This window comes from Arachis ipaensis, chromosome B08 (genome assembly GCF_000816755.2).
Source record: "Arachis ipaensis cultivar K30076 chromosome B08, Araip1.1, whole genome shotgun sequence".
NCBI lineage: Eukaryota > Viridiplantae > Streptophyta > Magnoliopsida > Fabales > Fabaceae > Arachis > Arachis ipaensis.
In genome coordinates, this window is record NC_029792.2 from 9,495,170 (window position 1) to 9,503,162 (window position 7,993).

Genomic DNA, 7,993 nt, shown 5'->3' on the forward strand with positions numbered 1-7,993 from the left:
TGAATTTAGATTCTCTAATATATTTATTTTTAGTCTCATCTATAAAATAAATAATAAAAAATTACACTTTATTCTCTCAAATAAAAAATAAAAAATAAAATTTAAAAGATCCAAATCCAGTTAGATATATTTGAAATATGACCCAAATTGATTCGAAAATGTCACAAAACAAAAATCGGCAATTCCAACCAGAACAAATATGTTTTGGGTTCAGACCAGTTCAAGTCTTGAGCATTCCTAGTATATATCTAATATTTTTTTTGTGAACATAAGCTAAGAAAAAAAGAAAATAAAAGAACACAAGGATGAAAAATATAGTCTCTAGTCCTGAAGCAATCAAAGTAGGGAGAGCTGAAGTCAGTTTCTAGCGTAAAAGTCTCCACTGACTCCTTGTTTGGCCGACCAATTCGCCACTCCCTTCGTACTTAGGGTGTGTTTGGGAAATCCGTTGGAAGGGAAGAAGCACGTTTAAGTTTCTTGAAAGCTTCAACTTTTGGTTTGGCAAATTTTTTTTTCTTGAACGTAAAAGTGATTTTGCTGCCAAAACCACGTTTACAAGAAGCAACTATTTTTAACTTCTGCGTTTTCTTAACGCACTTTTGGCCATAGATACTAACATATAAAATTAACTAATAAGATCTATTTAAATATCTAAATTAAAATAATAGAATAATATAAAAAAAATTAAGTTGATGTCCATTTTAGTAATTTTTTATCCAGAAGTGATTTTGAATGGTATAAACCAAACAATATTTATTTTACTATAATCTATTTTGATACAAAAAATACCAAATATAAATAACTTTAACACAAACTTATTTTTTATCAAAATTAAATTTGCAAAATCAATTCTATGCAAACTCCCATTTATAAACTGTAATCCAAACACACACTTAGTTGTATAAGAACAAAATGCAGCTGCCAAAGTGAAAGATGCTTGATCTCAACCAATTTCTTGCAACAATGCCCTTTTCTCATGATCTTATGGATAGCACCAATGATTATCAGGGAGAAAGGCATCCATCGAGTTAAATTCACAAATCACACGATTGGCTCCCACCTCCAAAGTCATCATCCAACCATGTCAAATCGTCAAAATCTCCGGTAATACACATGTTAGTGTTGCAAATGTGAGGAGTGTTGAAATTAGTCAAACATCAAAGAAAGCATGGAAGAGTGAGGAGTTTATAAGATGAGACACCTATTAACTTAATACCTTAAAGTTTTGAGTTAGATGTGGTATCTTCTCGTTTTATGTTCTCGTAATTTATTCGGTCGTGTCTTCTCATATGGTGCTAACTGCTAAATATCTCGATTTGTTTCAAAATTTATGTCGTTGTCTAAGCTTTGTAATCCACTGAAAGAATAAAGGATTCTTTATTGATGATGACATCTTTATTGCGGTCAATCCAAATACACTACAATTCAAAAGTAAATTTATACAAGATTTTGTTCCTCATTCCTCGAAGACTCAGCTTTGAAGTATTGAATATTGAAAAAATGTGGTTCACTAAATTCTAAAAGAGTAAATATCGTTTTTGTTCCTAACGTTTGGGGTAAGTTCTAAAGTTGTCCCTAACGTTTCAATTGTCCTATTTAAGTCCCTAACGTTTCAAAATTGACTCAATGTTATCCTGCCGTTAGGAATCCGTTAACAGAATTGACGGTGGGACAAAATTGAAACGATTTTGAAACGTTAGGGACTTAAATAGGACGAAAACGTTAGAGACAAAAATGATACATAGAAATAAATTTTAATTTTATCCTTCAATAATATCAATTTTTTACTATACATAGTATTCAATTATTTTTTAATCACATATAAGTAAATTATACTTAATCATATTACTTTCATTTTAAATAAATTAATTTTTTTTATAATTTTACTCTTAAAGATTTTTAGTTATTATGAAATATTTGTAGAATGACTAGTATATAAACTTGCAGAAAAGAAAAAAATAATATATATACAATAAAATATAAATTATACTTTTTGTCTCTAATACATCAAAATTCTTTAAAATTATAAAAAAATTAATTTATTTAAAATGAAATTAATGTTATTAATTGTAATTTATTTAGATGTAATTGAAAAATAATTGAATACTATGTACATTAAAAAATTAATATTATTGAAAGATAAAATTAAATTAAAATTTATTTTTATGTATCGTTTTTATCCCTAACGTTTTCGTCCTATTTAAGTCCCTAACGTTTTAAAATCGTCTCAATTTTGTCCTGCCATTAATTCTGTTAACGGATCTCTAACGGTAGGACAACATTGAGTCAATTTTAAAACGTTAGGTACTTAAATAGGACGATTGAAATGTTAGGAATAACTTTAAAACTTATCCCAAACGTTTGAGGACAAAAACAATACTTTACTCATCCTAAAATTTTCCAAATTTATCTTGCCTTATTATAGTTCTGTGATACTACGATTTCGTGGAGGAAAGAACTTGGTGAAGCCCCAAAATAAAAAGCCATTGTTAGCAGGGCACTATGGTGGCTTTTAATTTGGTGACTATAGATGCCTGTACATTAACCTATCAATCCAACAGTGATACATGGCATGATATTTTTGTAATTAGCAATTGTGAATTTCATTTTACTAGTATTAAGATATCGAATTCGATGGTTCTAGAACGTTTGGACCATTAAATGGTCCCTTAATAAAACATGTTTTTTAAGTTTTTCAACAATTGTTAAATAGTCTGTTTCTAATTTTAATTACAAATTAATCTCATATATTTTAGTTAATTATAAAAATTATTTTTTATTTTATAAATTATTATTTTATCATTCATTTATTATATTATTAATAATAAAAAATAAAAATAATAACAAATTAAATCTTCCATTGATTGTAATAACTTTGACCATTTCAATCGATCAAAAGTTTATCTTTGATCCATTACATCCGTCGAAGATTTTGAAATCGTGTTCCTTATAAAATCAATCGATTGAATTAACAAAACAATCGATTGAATTTCAGATTTCTCATAATTCAATCGATTGAACATGAGATTAATATATATTCACTATTTTTTGTAAGCTGTGTTATTCGCAGAGTGTGAATCCGAGTTGAGATTTTAGAAGGAAAAGGAAGGAATGAGAAGGGTTTGAAGAGTAATTGAGAATCTATTTAATCGTCCATTTACTTCCTTTGGCTGCAAAAACTCAACTCACAAACACGCCGCCAAAAGAGATATTACTCGACAGTGAGACAAACCGGTTGAAAAAATTTATCTCACTGTCTCAACACTCAGGCAGTGTCCCAATTAGATGAGAATATGGAAAAGAAAAGGTTGTAGCAGGAGTATTGGATGTGGCCTTAAGTTTGGGAACATAGCGCAAGCTTGAGACTATCAATGCAAACAAAACTTCCGCATGCATATCTATCTTTTCATTTAGAATCACCCACTGATGCTTAATTGATAAATTATTTTTCATTGAAGGAAGGAGTATTTCGATCAAAAGTGTTTTCTGCTTCAATCAACAATGAATATATATTTAAGTAATAACTCAACCTAAATTACAATCTCTAATGAAATATTAAAAGGACGATAAAATACTCAAATTATCCTAAATTTCATATATATATAATACTAAATCAAGATGCATATATTTTCAATTTTGAAGGAGAAGTTCGTGTTTCTTCATATTGCTTTTAACATGAATAATCGATTGAATTAGGAAAAAAATTCACATTCTAAGTATCGTTTAATTGATTGTGTAAAAGTTATAATTGATTGATTTTTGAAAAAATCATACTATCGTTCAACATTTAATCGATTGTTTTGTGGGAAATCAGAATTTCAATCGATCGAATTATGGGAAACTGAAATTCAATCAATTGTTTTGTGAATCCAATCGATTAATTTTCTAAGAAACACAATTTTACAATTTTATACGGATATAGTGGATCAAAGATAAAATTTTAATCGATTTGGATTGTCAAAAAGATTATTACAATTAATAGAAGATCTAATTTATTATTGATTTTATTTTTTATTATTAATAAATATGATAGATGAATGATAAATAATAATTTATAAAATAAAAAATAAATTTTATAATTAAATAATATATAAAAAATTAATTTATAATTAAAATTAGATAAGGACTATTTAGCAATTATTAAAAAACTTAAAAAACATGTTTTGTTCTGAAACGATTTAATAGTCCAAACGTTCTGGGACCATCGAATCCGATCCCTAGTATTAAAGCTTAATTAACGAAAGTAACTTTAGATTTTTTACTATAAGATAAAAGGGAAGTTCTATGGTGCCATTGGTTTTGGTGGCTAAGGGTGACATAAGTTTGACCAACAAGTAAAATATTGACATATGATAAAAAAAATTAAATCTAAAATTAAAATGATTCTCTCTCTCTTATAATTTTTTATGATTATTTTTATCAAAATAATTTTTTATAATTATTTTCATAATTATAAAAAAGAATTTCAAAAAAATAACACCAAAATAATTTTATAATTATATTTATAATTATTTTTTTTTATTTTTTAATTATTTTTATTATTATTATTTTTAATAATTGCTAAAAATAACACCAAAATTATTTTGAAAGAGAGAATTATTTTAGTTTTAAATTTAATTTTTTATTATGGGTCAATATTTTATTTGTAGGTCAAACTTATGCACCTTTAGTCACCAAAATCAATGCCACCATAAAACTTTTCAAGATAAAATGGTTATTTTAATTAAAAATAAAAAGTATAAATGATTATTTACTAAAATGAAGAAAAAGATTAATGTAGTGTAAGTATTTTCAGGGGCATTGGTGATTCCATTTCCAGCGCAAGAGGGAACGATTTTTCCGATAGTAGTGTAGAGATTTTTGAACTAACATTTGTGAATATTTTATTTTTTAGCTTTGATATATAAAAGCAGATAATAAAACTGGAGAAAAAACAGCGTTTGAATGCTTATAATCCGGATTTGAATGCTGGAGAGAGTTCGGGTTGGTCGTGGGGTGTGGCATCTTCTAGACTTTACTCAGCTAGGAGTGGATACAGTTGGCTAGCCAAAAGAAAGTTTGACTGGAATGAGCATGATAATTGGTTGTGGGTATGGCAACTGCATATTCCTGAGAAGTACAAGTTCTTGATTTGGCTCAGTCTTCATAATGCTATTCCTACGGCAGAGTTTCGTTTGGGTCGTGGTTTAGCTTTATCTAGCACCTGTCATCGATGTCAGAATGATTCTGAATCAATTCTTCATTGTCTTCGGGAGTGCCCTAGTGCCAAGGAGGTCTGGAACCTTTTAGGCCTGTATTCAGATAACTCGAATTTACATGATTGGCTCTATAGAGGTGCAAGGAGTGAAAATATTTTTCTTTTCTTTTCGACCATCTGGTGGATTTGGAGAAGCAGGAATCATGACTTATTTAATATAGATGATTCATGGAGTGCTAGTAAAGTGGTGAGTTTGATTCGTAGTTCAGTAAGGGAGTTTCACACTATTTTTGCTATGCATCAATCTCTGTCTCCTCCTTCACTTTGTTTGCATTGGGTTCCACCTCCAGTTTATTCTGTTAAATTGAATTGTGATGCTAGTTGGTTTCCTCCTTCTGGCTATGCTGGTTTTGGTTGTATCATTCGTAATCCTGATGGATGTTGGTTGAAAGGTTGCACTGGGAAAGTCGAAGTGTGCAGTGTTCTTTTTGCTGAATTGTATGCAATTTGGAGAGGCTTACTTCTTGCTTGGGAGAGTGGATTTCGTGAGGTTATTTGTGAAACAGACTGTTTAGAAGCTCTTTTCTTGGTAAACCAAAGAATGCTTGGTAAGGATATTCCGGAATGGGATTTGGCAAAGCATATACAGGAGGTTATGAATTGGAATTGGAGAGTCTCTATTCTTTTAATTCAGAGGACTGCAAATAGTGTTGCAGATTGTATGGCTAAAGCAGCTGCTTCTGTCGAGGACATTCACTCGAATTGGAGCCAACCATGGAGTGAGCTTCAACATCTAATAGATTTAGATATGACCCTAGCCAATTAATTTGGTTTTGTCTCTTTTTTTTTCTTTTTTTTTTCTATTTAGTCACCAAAAAAAAAAAACTGGAGAAAAAAATTGAAGTTAAAGATGACTTTTTGTTGGGAAGAGGTCATGGACCAGGTCAACAAACAGATCCGACCCGAGACACAATGTTCTGTGACCTGATCAACCATCTTCTTCGGAGGATGCTATGCGCTGCTCCATGGATGGTGGCTAATGGATCTTATCAAATCTGAGGTTCCGCCGTTCACTGCTGGTGCAACCTCCGGCCATTTGACTTGACAACGCTGTTGCTGTCTCGGGTTACATGGCTTACTCTTCAATGTCATCGTATCTTCTAAAACAGCGATGTTTCCCTATTCTTCTCTGTAGCGTCTTTTGAACCGATCTCCATGGATGTCATGTCAATCCGCCTTCAATAATAGGACACGAAAACGATGGCTTCAACAACCTAAGCGTCGCATACCCATCTTCGAGCCTTTGAACCGCAATTTTTTATTGGTATTCCTAACAACCCCACCACCACAGAGAGGTTGTTAGCAATACTCACCACTTTTACATTTCCATCGTCGTATATCTCCGTTCCTTGATTGAGTGACAGTAAGAAGCCGAGTTGTTGTCTTTCTGAGTTGTTTGATTTGACCATCTTAATTTCTTGCTGTAATTTCTTTTCTTTGTTCTATTAATTTTTTTTAATGTGGAATACCATTTGTTCAAAATTAAAAAAAAATGGATTCTAATCAAAAAGAAAAAATTAATTTACTGTTATTAAAACTAAAAAAATTACGGTAACAAGTAAAATTATTTTAAAAGTGATAAGTAAGAGTTAGTCGAAATAATTATTTTCGAAGATTCGAAATGCTGGTGAAGGATCAGGAAGGAAGTAGAGGCCGAAAAGACGCACGTGCAAGCGTTAAGTGGAAATTATTTGACACGGACTCGATTTTAATACCTTGACAAATCGAGCAATTACTTGAATGAAGAATCGAATAGTTTTTCGAATGGAGAATCGAGCAGTTACACGAATAGGGAAGTCGAAGGCTTTCTCTGAGTCAGGAATTTGTTGGTAACGCTCATGGGCAAAAGAGCAGAAACAGTTACCTAGGAATTCGCATACAAGGCAGCATCATGCAATTAATGGTCGGTTATGGAAGTGAGTTATAAATATTAGTAAGTTTTAGGAAATAGGGGTTGGAACTTTGCTTCAGAAAAACACTCAAACACACTCACATCCTAGCGAATTTCTGAGTCTGTGATCGAGTTTCTTTTCTATAGGGTTCCTTCCATATTTTTATCTTTTCAATTTACCTTTGCCGCAAACTTTACTTTTCAAGCAAATTTATCTTTCAAGTGTTGTTTAATTTCCATGTCGAATTTACATTTCAGCACCTTTTTCCTTTTCTAAAGTCCTTTGATTCAATCGAAGGTATTTTAATCTCTTTCTTTAAAATTCAATGCAAACCATTTCGATTTCAGTCAGTTTTTACTTTTCGAATCCTTTTACACTTCTTTTAGTCTTTTGCACTTTTTGAATTGATTTCCTATCTTAATTCTCGTCTAATTCGAGAGCCATTGATGCACTTATAGAAAACTGGTACCTGCAAAAGAGGAGTAGGTTTCGCTCCCAGACCAATAGAATCGAACTACCATCGATTTGCTTAAAATCGACAAAACAAATTGGCACGCCCAGTAGGATAGTTTTAAACTGAAGTGTGTCAAAAGATTTTTTTTTTTGTGTCATTTGGTGTATGCAATTGAGAAGTGGAAGGATTATTCATATGGCTGATGAAGTGTCAAATGTGAATGGTGGTTTGTCCACTAATGACAACATACCAGTAACTGTGCAATCTTCGCCGTAGGGATGGCAATACTACCCGAACCCGCGGGTACCCATCCCGCCCCTACCCGCTCGGGGCGGGTAATTACCCGCCCCGCACCGGGGCGGGTTTTTAGCGGGACGGGGTCGGGGTCGG